Source organism: Cryptomeria japonica, chromosome 1 (assembly GCF_030272615.1).
Source record: "Cryptomeria japonica chromosome 1, Sugi_1.0, whole genome shotgun sequence".
In the NCBI taxonomy this organism is placed as follows: Eukaryota; Viridiplantae; Streptophyta; class Pinopsida; order Cupressales; family Cupressaceae; genus Cryptomeria; species Cryptomeria japonica.
This window is the reverse complement of record NC_081405.1, coordinates 231673692-231692849: the sequence shown is the minus strand read 5'-3', so window position 1 is coordinate 231692849 and position 19158 is coordinate 231673692. Positions and strand designations below refer to the sequence as shown.

Here is a 19158-nt window from a genome sequence, read left to right as displayed (position 1 = left end):
CGGGCTCGGGGAAGGGCGGATAGGTAGCGTAGAAGCAAAAGGTAATCAATCTTTTGATTTGATTTGGACCTCAATTATTTCAATGGAAGATGCCCGTTCACGTTGGAAGTCACACTTCCTCGTGAAATTTATATTAACATAATATTACAGAAAAGGGAGGGGAATGTGAATAAATAAATCAGTCAACCAACACATCCAACACAAAATCTTGCACCTCCTCAGGCGTGTATTTGATGTGCATATCGCTATCAATTTCTCAGTAATTGAAACACTTCACATCTCTCTCAGGCTGACGTCAGGAACCATCTATCCAGCATGCCTTCTCTTCACCTCTTCCATCGCTGAATTGAACTCCTTTTTTTTTTCTTTCAAAACTACTCCATTCGGAGGAGCTTCCTCATCTGTTACACGCGACAATACTTTCATACAAGCGGCTGTCTCATACTTCACCGCGTACTGCCTAACTTTATTCCATTGTTTTCCAAGCCACTCCTCCCCCATTATATATTTGAGCTCAGACCCATTATACTTTTTGTTCGTGAGAAAGAGATACGATAGGGCCACGTCTTTGTACAGATCAGATTTTTTGTCGAGCTTGCACAGCATGATAAAAATGGTCCATCCGAGGTGGACAGACAGCGGGGCATAGGAATCAGTCAGCTCATTTTCGGGGAGGGCTTTCGGGAGCTCCCCTGGTGGTTGCCTGATTATGTTTACCAAAGTTTCCCTGTAATCGGAGAGAAAAGAGAGATAATTCATAACGTATCTGGTGAGAGGATGAATACTGCCGCCCGAAATAGGAACTTTAGATTTCTCCTTCTCAAATTCCATCAAAATTGCCCGGGACGCCTCGCCTAGTTGCACCAGGATCCTGTTGGCCTGCTAGTGTACGCTTCGGCAAGCTTCTTGAGAAAATATGTCTTTCTATTTCCGGCATAAGATCGGTGAGCGCTTCGTAGAGGTCCAGCACCCTGAACATTCTTTCGGGCGCCCGGCTCGTGGCCGCCACAGCCTCTGCAATGGCGAGAAGCCTTTCTGTGCGCTCTTTGGCGATTTCAGCAAAACAAGGATCTCTCATCTTGTCATGTTCCCCAAACACATCGACACACAGCTGCTTCTCTCGGGCAAACAGAATTCGGATACTGATTTTGGCAGCGTATATCTATTTCTTGATCTTGTCATCCAGGACTTTCCACTCCATTTTTCGAACATAGTTCAACCTCACCTTCTCCACGCCCAGATTTTATAAACTCTCTTCCACCATGGACTTTTTAGTGACAGTGAAGACTCGAACGCATTCTCTCGCGTATCCATTCTTCGCCATACACTGCGCTATATTCCGTAGATCCGCCACGGCGTCCAAGGGAACCATGTTGAATTCGCATGTTCTGTCTGATGACGAACAGTTAGAGCTGGATTGGCTGCTGCCGTTGTCATCGCCGTCAGAGCATGTGGAGCCAGTTATGCAGTCGTCCGTGCTCGGACAGGAGGATGGTCGGGCCGATGATTACTGGTCCGGATCGATGGGTTCACTATTAGATAACAGAATTTTGTGAAACTCATTCTGCAGACTGGCCATCGACATTTTCATCAGCCACTGCGCGCAGATGAGTTGGGCCATCGACATTTACTCAAAACCGAAGAAATCCCATGGAATTTAAACTAAGTTTAACGCGTAGTATATCGAATATAATACAATTGTATGACTTTATCGCCGGGTCCTTTTTGACCGTTTATTCCCCTCAGCGTTTTCTATAGTTGGAAATTTAATGGAAGGTGGACTGTCAAGGTCATTGTCTCGTAACCATTCTGGAAGCTCTGATCACCTAATCAAACATGACGTGAAAAATACCAATAGAGAGAATCTACGACCACGACAGCAAGTTTGATTTTTCAATTTTTGTTAGAGATGATGAATAAATTTATTCATTCGGATAATTTTGGCAGACAATTTTTTTTATATGTGACTATTTAGTTGAAGCATCTATTGAAACCATATATTCTTTAGATGTGTATAGGAAAACTAGTTTCTACCACTTGTTCTAGCTAACAATTCTATCAAACAAAATAAAAACACAATTGTTAGTCAATATTTAGTTATCTTAATTTTAATACAATCAAAATTTAAAAAATAAATCACTATGTAAGAAAGGTTTCTTTAAGTTTATCTTATTCTTTCACAATCATATGCAATCACTATGGATAACAACAGTCTATTAGAATTTAACTTGACTATTGAAAAAGAGATCTCACCATAGTCAATTGCCTCTATTGAAGGATATACCTATGCACAAAATGTGTCTTGTACCACTCAGGTGATCTACATTATCTAATATTTTTCTTGAAAATATAGTTATAGTTATAGTTAATGGATTTTCTCTCTTCAATCCAACATAATAAGTCTCAAGTCTTGCCCTACCTCAATGACAACATTGTCTCTTTCATGATATTCTTTGTAGACTTCTTCTCCTTAAAAGTGAGATATTATTCCATATAACTTAATTCATTATTAATAAATATTAGAAAAAAAATAACAAATTTTTTATAGAGTATACTTGTTAAATGACCTTCCTTTTCTTTTGGATTTTCTCATAATTACCAATGAAAAATTTCTTGTCAAATCTATACCCTATTCTTCTTAGGACTTTTATGAAAAATGTTCTCCTAATCTTCATATCTAAAATATCATGTCAACTTATCTTTGCATCTTTTGTATGCATTAGTTTACTCTAACTTTGATTCAACATGCACCTTTTCACTCTTTTCCATCTTTGACCTTTTTTCCTTAGATAAGCATTTAAATTTACTAAAAGTGATATCCTTGAAATGCAGAATGTTAAATATCTTTCTATTATAAAGTTTATATCCTTTAATATTTTCGTTATGATGAACAAGTATATATCGTTTTTGTCTTAAAATATAAATTAGATCATCTTTTCTTTTGTACCCAAATAAATCATTCATAGCCAAAATATTTAAATGTGTTAAAATTGACTTTTTGCCAATATAAATTTTATATGGTATCTTGTTCTCTAACATTGAATTAAGAACCTTATTTTTAAAGTACTATTTGGTACTCACTAATTTAGCCTAGAACTTCTATTCTAGACAAACACTAATTAACCTTTGTCACTTTGTATCCATCCATCCATATTAATCAAACCATCATTTGTTATTAACATTACAACCTGCAAGATTTGTATATTCAAACACATCCTTATCTTCAACCTTACACTCTCGATAAAAAAAAATTCATCCATATCATACAAATCAACTATTTGATCAAAGAAACAACACAAATCTCTTGTGTCAATTGAGGCATCACAAACAAATATCTTTGATTTCACATGCTCATTATATTTTTCTAACAATTTTAACTTTTCTTTCAAATATTCATTCTTTCTTTTAATTTCAAACAATTTCAAATCTTTTTTTATCAAATTCTTCATTTTTCTCTTTAATATATATATATATATATATATTTAGAATTATCAATTTCACACAAATATTCATATATTTATCTTTATTTTCCTAACTCCTCTAATTTTTTTTTTTTAAGATTCACAAATTCTTCCTCCAAATTCTCTGTTTTTTTCTTCTTTACTCCTAAATCAACTTTTTCACAAATTCTTCCTCCAAATTGTCTTTTTTTTTTCTTCTTTACTCCTGGATGAAACTTTTCCCTCAACTATTCCAAACTGACATTTTACTTTCTTCTAATCTATATTGGTTGCACCTCTTTCTTAAACAATGGATAGTCATGTTTGATTTAAGTGCCCTTATTGTGTTTTCTCTGATTTAGAACCCTTCAAACTTAAGAGATCCTATTAATTGATTTACTCACATTTATAGTGATACCCCGCTTAGTTTTCTATATTAAAAAAATTAGAATCACTTCTAATTGTAAACTAAATCATAGAGTGGTAGATACTTTTAAATTAATATTGTTTAATTTGACTTGCTACTGTGCGCGTGACTTGGACTAAAATAATTAAGTATTTCCTTCCCCGAGCCCGCAAACAAACAATAATAAAATATAGAAAAGATTATTTTTTAAATAATCCTATCTAACTACTTCTCGATTATATATAGGTGTGTGTGGTGATTTTAAAACATATAAAATTTTGTTATATCTCATCAAAATTATCAATTGTTTAGTTAAATGTGAGAGTGAAAATAAATGAATTTTTGAAGTAGGTTTGAGAGAACAATGTAGAAGAATTGTTATAGTCTGGCACAACTGATTTTAATTTCTATTATTTTTGGTTGACATAAGGATGTTCCGTATTTGGTTGTTTTCATATTGAATTTCCATCTTTTGTCTATTACATAAAAACATAGTGAATTATCTAAAAATAAAATAAAATGTGAACCTTCTTAATAAATCTGAACTTAATATGTATGTAGTTATTTGAATATTTCTCTACACACTATATTTCATGCTCTCATGGAAGAAAATATTTATATTATTTTGATAACCAACCAATGCTAACACCATTAATACCAATAATCTCTCGAGATAGATTTTTTTCTCTTAAGAAGAATGTGAAATACATAGCATTGCTTGAATGCACAAATATAATGATAGGAAAATTCAATCACCATATTGTGAAAGGGAAAAGTATATCTAACAAATGCATGGTTAGAATAATAAATATCAATCTCAAATGTCTACACTATTATTAACATAATAAAGCATGCATTAAAAACCCTTTGCTTTCTCACATATACTCTTTTAATATATAAATGTAATACATATGCCTTTACTAGATTAGAAGTTGAGATTTTGGTTAGTGTTTAATGTGACAATATTAATTATTACAAATTTAATTTAATCTTCTATCATAATGTAGAAAAAATTATAATTACAAATGTTCTTGACATTTTTCATGCCAACCTTGATAATTATTAGATACAAACCAAATCTAAAATAATCTACTAAGATTAACATTGACAATCATAAGGACATCATATGTTTGACATCACTACCATTGAAAACTATAGGTGAAATACAAAGATATAGAAAATAGAGATTCAATAAAAATGAATTACATAAAACTACCACCACCAAAGTACATTATGAAAGTTAGTCATGGATTTGCAAGACCCCTAACCCCAAAATATACACTTGAAATCCTAATCCAAAGAATCTTGATTTGGAATTGAGACACTTATTATTATTCTCATATAAGTATTCCTTAAGTTTCAACACTAAGCTAAGCTAAGGAATCGTTTACGCACTACTAAACTAAGGAAGTATTCCTTGAGGTTCAACAAAATACAATAATAGAGGTAGATACAACTACTTATTTTTTATGGTCTACTATGAGAACAACTAATGTTAATAAGAATAATTGACCAATCTATTACTCTCATGGAAGCCAGACTAATAAACAATCAACATAAATTTAATTCACAACCCAAGACAGAATAACGAAGGGATGTTCAGAAATGACAGAAACTTAATCAAAGAGAACAGAGCAAACAGGAGTTCCCAATCAACAAGAGTTCATATCAAATAAAATATTCCAGACAACCGAATCTCAAAACAGAGAAACAAAGGCTCAATGTTCATTATTTCTATCAATTTTTTGAATCTACAAATGATGTTGATCCTTTCCAAGGACCGGTTTCTCTATCTATCGATCTCGTCTCATAGTCTCCTTCAATATGATGGCAACCTGTCTGACAGACACTCAACATAAACAAATTCACGACATAGAGACAATATAATGGAAGGAAATTCAGCAGTGATAGGAACTTTATTCAAGTGACATAACAGTTTAATCAAAGCTAACAAAGCATTATTTATGTTAAACAAAACTTCATATCTTAACAAGGGTTCTGAAGAACCAGTTAGCAAATCAGAGAATTAGACATTGGAATGCATAATTTTTTCTGATAGTATTTGGATTACAAAATATAGTTGCTTCCTCCTAGGATCAGATTATCCTCTGTTAGGCCCGTTTTTCCTCCCTCCTCCCTCCTCCCTTCTCCCTCCTCCTACATTTCCCCCCCAAAACTTATTCCCAACAATGAGGGATTTTTCTCCCTTTCTCCTTCGTTACCAAAATTGTTCAACGAACATCATAAAATGTTCATGTCCATGTGGCGTCAAAAACAACGTGTCTCAATCCCAACTCCACGGGTTCAATAACCTCCACTAAATATTAGGACGTAAGATTCTTGTAGAATCTTTGCTACCAATGAACATTCGCCAAATGTGATCCCATGGAGATGTGAAATGGACATAAGAACCGACCAAATGCCTGTAAAAGAAAAAACAAAGTAAAACTGAAACAAAACTAAACAAACCAAAATAGATGAGAAGGAGCAAACTAAAAAAAACCAAAATTGATGAGAAGTGATGGCCCTGCATCGTACTCCTAGAAAGATGAAATTTGAACTCATTTTTTTAAGTCGAAGTATAGTCTATGTTGGAATAACTAAAAGACATATATGCTTTTTTTATAAGGGCCTCTAAAAATGATAATAATCAATGTTCATTTAAAAGAAAACAATCAAGAATGATCCAATCTTTATGTTTTATGATGTGAACAATTTTTGTGTTAGATATCAAGTATCGAGCAATCCTCATAACTTATATAAACAAGGAAAACCAACATATAATAATATTTGATGACCTATGCCTACCCATAAATCTTAGTGAAAAGTTTAAGGAATTAGATTTTGGGAAATACTACAAAACTTATACAAAAAATGGTGAGCCAAAATGAGGAATCCTTATGAATCGATGTTGCTTATGGTTCATAGCATAAAACATCAAGGATTGAGCATTAGTCATACCACATACCTTCAACTAAAAGGCTAGACCATCAAAGAAACCCTTAAGAACCTTGAAGGTTATGAAGAAAGACTAGGGGCTATCAAGCAATAAGGATTACAGTTACAACCATTTACATGTCAATAAGGGGGACCTAATGATGCAAGCTTGATCCACAATCTTTGAAAGGCCTAGAATAAAGAATGCATTGGAGAACAGGAATTGGAGGGACCATCGACCTCATACCAAAACTAATATGGTTGCATAAACTAGTTCAATGACCTGATGAAACTAGTTATATCATAAAAAATAGCCTCAAAATGAACACTAAGGTAGAAATAGATTCAACCAAGGGAAAGAAATGAAACAATAGGAAAAAATGGGCAAAACCAAAAAATGTAACAAATCACAAAACTTGGTTGAGACCAAAATAAAAATGAATGGACATGAGAGAAAACACAATGATAAAATGACCATGACAAGGAAACATTTAAAGAAATCCTAAAGCAAGGTTGAGACCAAGTGAAATCTAATTAAAACATGAGATATGTTGAAACCTTACCTAGAAACAACACAATGGGAGCACAAAGACATGAAAACTGAAAAAATATTGTAATGGCCATGCATGGGAACAAACAACCTTCGAAGAAAAACATATGACAAGTGAATGATGAGAGCCTTGAAAAAATAAATAACCTTCAAAATAGTTTTATTTTTTCTAGAGTGTGATGGAGATCATAGGGATGTATAAGAGAAACATAACAAAGATAAAATGATGCAAAAAATTTACAAACAATAATAAAAGCCTCAACCAAACCTAGTCTAGGGAAAACTTTAACTAAACTCCCTCAAAAAAGGTGTAAAATTTTAGCAATTTTTATGTTACTTGTAGAAACAAAATTTATTTTTATTGGCATCATTTTTATTTTTTGTAGAAATGCAATATAAATTTGGTGGTAAATTTCTTGAAATCAGCAAAAATTAGTAGAAAATGTCGACGAATATTTTTTATTTTTTTAAAATATAAACTAAGTTGTTTGACAAATCAAACATTTGATATAACCCAAAAAACTAATTTACAGGTGAATTATTTAAAGATACAAAACTATAAAATTTAACTTTACAAATTATGTTTTGATATAATTCATACTAAATAATTTTACTAGTGAATTATAAAAACTATAAAGTTTTGCTTGACGAATTATTATTTGAAACATGTGTGTGTGTGTGTGTGTGTGTGTGTGTGTGCACATACATATGCATGTGTGTGTACGTGTGTGTACACACACATATAACTATTTTTTGTTCATATTTTTAGTTTAACATGTGTTTAAATACTCCCAAAATAAGAGAATATTTTTTGTTATAATTATGTTTTTTTAAGTTTTAAAAATGGAGGAGGCCAATCTTTTCTTCAAGTTCATGCATTTGGAAGCTAAAAAAACTATTTAAATTTTTATATTTGATGGCTTAAAAAATGAAGTAGTTCATGTGACATAAAGACAAAAAATATTTTGATGTCCAATTGATAATTGAAATGACAAACAAGTAGTATTTCATTACATTTGGTCAAAATTTACAAAATTCTAAGTAACCCTGAGATATTACCTAGAGAGAATAGATTCAAAATTTTCCAATTTTTTTAAAATAACCAAAATTTCCAAAAGTATCCCTAGGATATTACCCAGGGGCTAGAGTGAAGAGTGAATAGTGTCCACACACAAACATGCCATTAAGACATCTATGAGATATCCTTCTTCTGCAACAACTTCAACCATGAATTCGTCAATCCACATCATGTCATTGATGGGCTTAATGGCAAGTAGTCTCTTGAGGAATCCACATGCTTTGCACACTTTGTTGTGATGCACAACAAAGGTAGTTTCTCAATATCCTCCTAAGATCCGATTCTAGTGAATAGGAACTCGAGTCTCAAGATAGATTTCAATAACTCAAGGTAAAGGCACACCAACTCCAAACCAAGTTGCTTCCACTACATCATCCAAACCACCTAAAAATTCCACTTTGATCATTTCCACACTCAACTATAATAGACCATCCTATCCTCTCCTATATCCAAGAGAGACCATACAAAACAAGAGGAGCCATTCATGTTAACTCTGTATTTAGTTTGTGAAACTAGAAACTTGTCTCTTTAGATCCATTTGATTTCTCTTAGCACCAAGTCTAAGTTATTTTAGAAAATACATTTTAGATGCATGCCTAAAACTATTCCTAAAAAGACCGTTTGCCTCAAATTTGTTGTCAACCTAATCAATATGTCCATGACTAAAGGGATTGCCAAATGTATTTGCAAACATGAAACTATAGCTCATTTTACATAAATTGGCAAAGAAAACCCTAAGAATTTAATGTTGAAATGTATTAAGCTCACATGAGTATAATCTACAAGAAAATATTTTCTTGCATTAATTCAAATTCTTCGATTTCATAAATTGGTACAAAATCTGATAGAAGTGTATTAAATTTAAATTATTTAAGGCTTTAAGGCTAATAAAGTCATAGGAAGACCACAATGAAGACCTATAATTCAAACAAGTTGCCATAAATGCCTTTAGATTAGCTAGATCAATTGGTATGTGAATTAATTAATTGAGACAACTATCATATTTACATTGCATCATGCATGAATCTCATATCACAATTTAGTGAAAGTGGTACCAACTCAAATTCCTAGTAGTGATGTTGAGAAATTAGTAAATTCAATGCTCATCACCTTTTGCTTCATAGAGTAATGAATTCGAATGGACATTTAGCATAGCCAGACGTATTCATACTCATTAAGGCTGGCCATGAAACTTAAAAGGAATAAATTAAATTATTTTGTCAGAACCAGTGCATCTACTGAGATGATGATCAAGCAATATATGTTTGATTTTATTTAGTAAAATGGATCCAGATTAATTAATTGATTAATTGAGACAAGTGTCACATTTCTATTGCATCTCGCATGGATTTCATATCATGAATTTATGGAGGCAATACCACTACCAACTCAAATTAATAGTAGCAATGCTACGAAATTACTTGATATGGTTGTTATTTACTTCACACAAACTTTAGACTATTATTTGACATGACTACTAAATTTATCAATTACAAGCCAAAGCTCTAACAAAACCCAATTCTTACAAAGCATAACTCGAATTGAGACAACTGTGATCTTAATATTACACTACACAAAGATTTAATATCACAAGTTTAAGTTATCTAATTTTAAAAAGAAATTCAAGACTTATAAATATATAATTATAATTGTTGTAAACTCGTTTTATTTTAATTATTTCAAATGATTTGTGAATTTATAATGATTGATTTGAGATTCATAATGTTTAATTATAATCATTAAATTTAAAGGTTTATTATAATACTTTTCATAATTTCATTTTTTATCCATTACATTAACAATTTTAGTTTCTTTTTTCCCCAAAACTTGTTTTAAATTTTAATCATGCATTTGTATTTTTTATCTTTAATTAAATTTAATAGTAACTTATTACATATTATAAATCTCAAATTAAAAAAATGAAACTTCAATTTAATGATTATATTTTTAAATATTTAAATGATAATGTAAATTAAATTCTCATTCCTCTCATTTTTCCACTTTTATGTCACTTAATATTAATATTAACATAATATTTGTAAGTTCAATAATTGTGATTATTAACTTAATATTAATATTAAGTTAATAATCTATATTATCAAGTTAATAATCTATATTATTAAACTTATAAATTAATAATCAAAATTTCATTTTCAAAATCCTCATTTTGAAATCCTAATAATGTTCTAAGTGACGCGAGCAGAAAATGGATCACAGTAGGCAAAGAATGCCACTAGGATAGAGATTGATCAGAATAATATCATAGAAGTAGAAAAATAGAACAAGGATGTAGAAGAGCCATAGAAGTCAAGATTGAATGCCAAGTCTGAGATGGAGCAAGCCTTCTAGGATGTTACTTGAGGAAGCTAATAATGATCTCAAAACTGCTGATAGGAAGGCATTGAGAATGACTATGAGGAATGTCAATTTGGATATCATGGATAATATCTTGTATATTTTCATTATGAAGGAGTTCCTTAATTTGAAGGTTGATGAGGAAGCATATGGTTATTATAAAATTTGTTGGGATCTATCCATCTATGGACAAGCGTAGGGAATGGATCAATAAATTCTAGATTAGCCTCTCACCTGAAGTGAGATTTCTTCCATTAGGGTTTTTCCAAATTGTTTTTCAATTTGAATGTGGTAGGGATAGTGTTCTTAAGGGTGGTCCCTGGTTCATGGGGAATAAAGGTCTATACATTAAGGCTTAGTCTCTTGGGTTTGATCCTAGAGAAAAAATTATCAAGGATGTCCCTATTTGGATATAGTTTAAACTCCCCTAGTAATTATGATCTGAGTAAATATTCAAGCTCATTGGGAGCTCAATTGGCTCCTATGTCAAGTGTTCTAATCCCAATCCTGGTAGTATCATTGCCTATTTTTCTAAAATTTGTGTCTTAGTGAATTTGACAAAACATAATTAACACTCTTTTTGTGTATCCTCCATGGTGGGAGATTGGATGCAAGAGACAGATTATGAATGTCTCTTGATCAGATGTTTCAAATGTGACAAGGTTAGGCATCTGGACATAGATTGTTTAAATGTTAATTTCATTACTCCTAGCAACAAGAAGAAAGTGGTTCTTGATGGTAAGACAAAAGATGTTGATGTTGGTAACTCTGATCCTAGTTAGTGTGGTATTCCATCCTTAGATCAGTTGTTGGTGAGTACTCAAGGTAAGGTCCTTGGCATTATAGCTCCTCTCCAATTGCAACAAGGAAATATTGAGTTGTAATTTGGAGGTAAGGATGATGTCTTGGTATCCCATACTCCTATAAATCTAAATGGTTTCTCCCCCTATTCTTCTTGGAGATGGAGCTTGCTTAAGGCTTTTGGGACAACAAGTGAAAAGCCTACTGGTAAATTTTGTTGGAATGATGAGGTTATATCTGGTGATGCTTCAAATGAGGATAAGGAGAGTTCCTAGCATATAGTGACCATAAGTGATCGAAAGGGGAAGGGTAATGGGACATTAGACATTGGTATGGTCAATCTTAGGGGAAGAAAATTAGAAGCTAGTAAATCCAATCACAATGCACTAGTTGTGATAGGTAGAGGCACTTAGGATACCCTTAAAAAAAAATTTAATAAATGAGGTAAGTACCTCCTAGAGAAACTTAAAAGATGAAGATTCTTAGCTAGAATATGAGGGGCTTGAATGGCCTAGAGAAGTTTTGTACTCTTAAGTGGTTAGTGGAGATGGAATGCCTTAATGTTTTGGTTTTGCGAGAGACTAAGGTGGATGCTAAATCATATATTGAATTGATTCCTCAATTTTGGAAGACTAGTGAGGGGTTTGTTGTTGATGCTACATTACAATTGTTGGTGACTTGACTGTGGCTTGGAACATATATAGGTTTATTGGGAGTAAGTTCAGTGATGCTGATAACTTTTTATCAATCAAACTCAAAAATTTACAAGGAATATTCAATCAATTTATTACAAATGTTAATGGCCCTAATCAAGAGAAGGATAGGAAGTTGTGCTAGGAAATTATTAATTTTTTTTGGAATACAATAAGGGAGGATAATTGGGTGATTGGAGGATATTTCAATGCTACTCTTAGTAGTGAGGAGAGCAAAGGTGGCAAGTCTTATATCAATTCTTGTTCTACTAGTTTTCGTGAACTAAGAAGGGATGGTTCTCTTGTAGTAATAGAAGGCTAGGGGATGAGAATATTCTTTACAAATTGGATTGTTTCTTGGTTAATTCAAATTAGATGTTCTTCTTAGATAGCTTTATTTATGAAGTGCACTAAAATTTTGAGGGGTCCAATCATTTGTTGATCTCCTTATGTATCTTCCCCAATTATAAGCCTTCAAGAATCCCATTTAAGATGGAAGCCTTTTGGTATGAGAATCCTAGGTTTCAAAAGGCCTTTTTTGAGTGGTGGGGCTTGGAGGTTACAAAGAATAAGAGATTTATTATTTTCAAGAAACTTGGTGAGATCAGGAACTTCACAAGGGCCTAGAATAAGAGGGTTATATGAGATCTATTTTCTCTCAAAAATAAGGTGGAAGATAATTTAATCATAAATAAGAAGAATGCCACAAAGATGAGTTTTACTCAAATCCTCAAAGCCAAGGAGGTGGATAGGATGACAGATTTAGCTAGAATTCTCTAGATGGGGGAGATTTTTTGGCTCTAAAATTCTAAAGTCAATTGGTTGAATGCTAGTGATCATAATACTAAGTTCTTCCACTTGTCTTCCAATGTTAGGAGGTAGGTTAACAAAATCCCCAGGATCTAATTGTCTAACAATAACGTGATGGAAGATATGGGACCTATTAGATTAGAAAGCTTCAATTTCTTCAAGGATATGGTAGGCTTGAAGTGCAAGTTGAATGAGAAAGTTCAAGTTGACATGCTAAGGATTATCTTGTTTATAATTATCAAGGATATGAATAAAGTCTTAATGGCTCTGTTTTCTATGGAAGATATTAAGATCACAACCTTTTCTTTGGGAGTGATGAAATCCTAGGGATCGAATGGGTTCCATGTTTGTTTATTTTTAAGATTTTGGGAGATTGTGGGAACTGACATCTTGAGGATAGGTGAGGAATGTAGGCAAACAAGGCCAATGATGTATGCTTAGAATTAAAAATTATATGCAAAAATTTATGAATGTAAACTAAGAGATGTTAGATAGTTCAAATAACAGGAAAACAACTGAGAGGCGGGGGTGAATCAGTTGTCTCAGATTACTGGAACATTAAATAATTAAAACTTTAATATTGGAACCCAAAACATTATTACCGAAATAGAAGATATAACAATTAAGCATAAGAAATAATCAAAGAATAAATACCATCCACATGACACCAAGATTTATACATGGAAAACCCAGTAAAGGGAAAAACTATGGCGGGAAGCCTACCCACAATCAGATAATACGTCTACAGTAAGTATGTGAATTACAATTGAGGGACCTGCACTTGCTAGAAGGCCAACAACCTAGAGTGCACTGCTCATCACAAAAGGAGTCTCACTAACTACAGAGAAATCCATACTACAATCTAGAGAAATGAATGAACTGCAAAGATAACATATCCTATGCCTGAGTACAGTTCTGGTTAAGCTCAATACCAGAGGACTAAATCCTCTTACATAAACCCAAATTGATCACCAATGATCAACCAAGTCCTCTACCTGAATGATGTTACATTATTCGCACATTACATATCCATATCCCATTCCTATGACCATGATGATCTACAATGAGATCTTACATCATATATATACAAACCCTTGATCATAAACAATCAAGTCAACTACCAAACAATAAACCAATTACATAATTACAAAACATGTCGACCTTAGACCAAACAAATAATATTCAACTCATAAGACATCCCAGAAACACATCGAGAGGTCCAATCCACATGTTACATTAAGTCGGTCCATAACCTAGATCAACCGGGACCCGATATAGGTCCACACACTAAAGAAATGATCCCAATCCGCTAAGGCTTGAATATGATCACCATCAGCATCCTGAATCCATACTAGAAACTGCACCAACACCACTTATGCATAACATCAAAGCTCTGTCGGTGAAACCCTCACCAGAACCACAAACCAAGCTTCCAAGCAAACATGATAGCATTTGATCATTAGACCAAAACCAACTGATAGAATATGAACATGAGTAGGCTAATTCCATAACCAAAACATACCAGAGCATACCGGATCAAATCCAACTAGAAACCACACAACCTACTGGGACCAGAAGAGTGCTAGTAAAGCATCCACAACAACTAGTGTTGACATCAATGACAAAACATAAATGCAACACATAATCAATTCCCCCAAATGGCCAAAAATATCCCCTTTGGCATTGATGGCAACAATAAATGTGAAAAACATCGAAGTGCCAAGAAAATGCCAAACAAGTCTCCCCAAATGGAAGACAACCAACAATCTCCCATTCAAAGATATAGCAATGAAGTTTTGAAAACAAAGACCAAACTCCCCTATGAATGATATCTTTGTAAAGCTCTATATTACACATAAGTATCTCTCTCGCTAATGTATACAATTCCTTAAGTTATTTTTCACATCAACATCTCTCCCCCTTTGACATCAATGCTAGAAATCCGACATAAATATCAAAACAAAAACATAAACCACTGAAACACAAAGCTAACTACTCCCTCTGAATAGTAGCATCCCCACATCAATGCTGAAATGGATAATATATCTAATAATACATACAGACTGATGTCAAATAACATCAACTAGTTCTCTATCAGAGGGACAGAAACCCCTAACGTATCTCTCAGGTACTCAAATGATTCTTTAGGCAAAGGTTTAATGAAAATATCTGTAATTTGTTCTTTAGTGTTCACATCAACCAGTCTAACTTTATTTTCTTCCACCTTCTCCTTCAAAAAGTTATACTTGATAGATATGTGCTTTGTCTTAGAGTATAATATTGGATTCTTTGATATGTCAATAGCAGCAGAGTTATCATAGTGAATAACTACCAGTCCAGTGCAATGTACTTTAATGTCCTTCAACATTTGCTTCATGCATAGAACTTGTGTACAGTTAGTAGCAGTAGCAACATACTCAGCTTTAGTAGTAGATAAAGAAGTACATGATTGCTTCCTGCTGATCCATGAAACCAACTTCTTTCCAATAAAGAAAGCTCCACCGAAAGTACTTTGCCAGTCATCAACATCACCAGCCCAATCTGCATCTGTATATGCACATAAAGTAAAGTCATCATCCTTAGGGTACCACAAACCATATTCAAAGTCAAAATTAGGAAAATCCTTTTTTACCTTTCTTTTTCTTCTCCTCTTTGCACTCTTTTCAAAAATGACCAGATTTGTCACAATTCTAAAATTTTGCCTTGCAATTTTTACCAAAAGACTTAGATCTTCCTAAAGATTTGGACTTAATCTTATTGTCCTTTTTCTTACATTTCTCCACCATTCTCCCATGAGAAACCAGGGCCTCCTTAGCCATCTCAGAATATTTCCTTCTCATCTCTTTAAATAACAACAAACCAATCATATCCTCCATCTCGAAAATGGTTGTCATGCTTCCAATGGCCATCACAAGTTGATCCCATGAGTCTTGAAAAGAACATAACATAAGAATACATTTATCTTGATAATCAATCTTGTCACTGACATAATTCAATAAAGCAACAAGCATGTTGAATGCATTCATGTGATCTACAATAAACTCTCCTTCCTTTATCCATAGAGAATACAACTTATTTCTTAGGAATAACTTATTTACGAGGGATTTTCCTTGATAAATATTAGCAAGATTTTTCCAAAGTGTAGTTGCAGTCTTCTCCTCATGGACATTCAGGAGAACTAAATCAACCAGAAAGAGTCTTATCAAACCCTTGACTTTTTGATCTATTTTATCCCAATCATCCTACGATGTATTTTGGGTTTTCGTTGAAGAAACTACAACCCATAGATCTCTATCCATGAGCATGTCCTCCATTTTGAGTTTCCATAGCTGAAAATTGTTTCCATGAAATTTATCCACCTCTATTCTACTAGATGCACTTTCCAAATCAAAGCTACAACAAAGCTGTGAAATCTTCCTCTACAAAACTCCCATTGAAACTAGATTAGCATAGAAAAACCCATTGACCCAACAATAATAGAAAAGATGGCTAGGATTTGATACAAATTAAAAGGAAGCCAAAGTATGGAATAACACTTCCAAATGCTAAATCTAATAGGAGAGATGATGCAAAAATTTCTTACAAACTCTTAAACTATTGCAGATTAGATAAACACATATAAAATCAAATATAACAAATAAAACCACAACACCGGATATATGTGGGAAAATCATTTCAAGAAAAAACCCACACTCCAAAATCCAGACTCAATTATATTATCAGTAGCACTAACAATTACAATACACTGTACATAGTTAATTATTTTTAAGAATAGCTACAATAGAGAATTCAAGAACAATAATGGAAAAATAACAACACCTTAGAAATAATCAACCCATCTTATACAAAGCAACTAATACATCAACATATAAATAGAGCTCATCACATAAGAGATATGTGCCCATGTTTTCCAAAACCATCTCCAATTCCCAAAAGGTAAGTTGTATCACAAGCAACCCCTTGCTAATCCCATGACATGTTGCACATAGTAACTTTCAAAGCAACAACACCTATCTTTTCCATAATGGTCATCTTACCAAATGTAATGTAAGTACAACATAGAAGTTATCATGACCAAATAGGTGTTTTCCTTAACTCACACCACTTGTTGAAAGTGAGCTCAAACCATAAATGCAAATTGCAAAAAAATAACTCTCCATGACTCTTCCACCAAAATAGAAACTGTCATAGCCATAATAGAAAGTTGGCATAGTCTCAACATAGAAACCTATGACACTAGTTCCCTAAACTTTAGCACTTCCAAAGTGGGTACAAATAAAATAAATAAAAAAACATGTTTGAACTGTAAGGTTGAGACACTTTAATCCCAACATGTTCAAGCTCTGTCAATATGCATGTAGTCCAAATCTCTTCCATCCCTTGCACACTAGGGATTTTTCTCTCAATTTTACACATTCTTCTTTTCAATTGTTGCAAGCCTATGTTTATTTCCCTCTATTGTGCCTATCTAAGAATTTTGTAGCCTATAAATTTCAAAACCAAACCCCCATTTATTTCTATGCACCTCCTATTCACAACTAAAATATGCATCTTATACAAATCATGATAAAGTACCCTATTATAAGTAATAAATGTGGTGGCTAGTAACAATTTGAAACATTGATAAATCCCAATTATGATAAAGTGTGCATAGATAATCAAGAAATGTCCTGGCTTGGTCGAGTTCTTAATCTCTTTGCATTCATTTTGTAATTTTCTTCACCACATTGTTTTTCCCTCTATTCACTCCCTTGCATGTTGGTCTTCTCCTTCTCTTCTCTGATACACACCCACACTTACTTCCCTTCATTTACATTTTCCTCTTGTCCTTCTAAATCTCTTTTATGTGCAAAAATTAATGCTCCTTCCCAGTTTCTCTTCTCTTGCAGCTTCTATATATTTCTTCCTTGACCACTCTCCTCTCTTTAGTGTGTTGCAAATGTGAAGATGTTTGATATCTCAGTATGGTTCTCATTGATGTCAACGTACTGATTTTGTGTTTTTAGTGTTTGGTTTTGCTTCACATTGTTGATATGTTGTAGATGTGTTCATGATGTGCTGATATGTTGTTGGATATTTCTTTGAGATATCTCTCTCATGTTTTGGAGGTCCAAAAGTTGTTCTCTATAAGTCTATGCGGTAATGATGTTTTCTAGTAGAATTTGTAGTGCTCCGCATTTCTCCACATTTTTCAATTATAATGATGAGATTTCAGATTTATGTTTTTCATGTGTTTATCTTTCTTATTCTAATTTGGCACATGTTGATATGTTCCAAAGTTGAGGTTTTGGATATGATCAGTTCGTGTATGGTTTATCCCAGATGCTCTATCTTTTTCTTCGATGATTGTGATATTTGGATAACATGTTGTTGCATCATGATGTGGTCCACTTCTCATTTCTTTCCATCACAAGAATACTTAGTGAAGATATTTTGAATTATCTCCTTGGTCGACTTGAGAATTCTATTTCAGAGATTAGTATAAATGAAGAATGCTTGTAATGAAGAAAATATAAAAGGGTAAAATTATAAAGTTGTATCACACTTTTATAAAGGAAATGGTCAATGTTGATTCAACTTTTTTAAATTAAATCAATAGAAAGTGAGATGTATGTTTTCAATTTTGAAATGATGTAGAGTAATGAAATGTATATTCTTTTGTGAATTTTATGTTTGTAATCTTAAAAAAAATTAAAAAATTATTTGAATATAGTTTTTAATAAAGTAAACATTATAATTTAGGTGTTGATAAAATGCTAAAATTAAAGTTACACAAGACGACACACTTTATTTAGTAAATTTTACCTTTATTTCTTAATTTTATTTGTGTATATTGATAACTTGAAATTTTAGTGCATGGATCAGGGATAAATTCAAGGAACCCAACCCCGCCTTCCCTCGGGAAAAAGTTTAAAATCGTGGTGAATCCAACATTATTTTTTGGGGGAAAATTTCATATTGATGGCGAAATTTTTTTCAAATTAGGAAAAAAATTAATTTGTATTGGCGATTTTTTTAACGTATGAAAATTCCATAAAATCCTTGCGAATAATTCATTACTGTGGGGGAAAATATATAATGTATGAGGT

At 32.8% G+C, this 19158-nt stretch overlaps 1 pseudogene; it reads right to left on the bottom strand.

Annotated features, from left to right (window-relative positions):
- Positions 1-306: 306 nt before the first annotated feature.
- LOC131857151 (exocyst complex component EXO70B1-like) lies at positions 307-1627 on the bottom strand (annotated as a pseudogene).
- Between the last annotated feature and the right edge of the window lie 17531 nt (positions 1628-19158).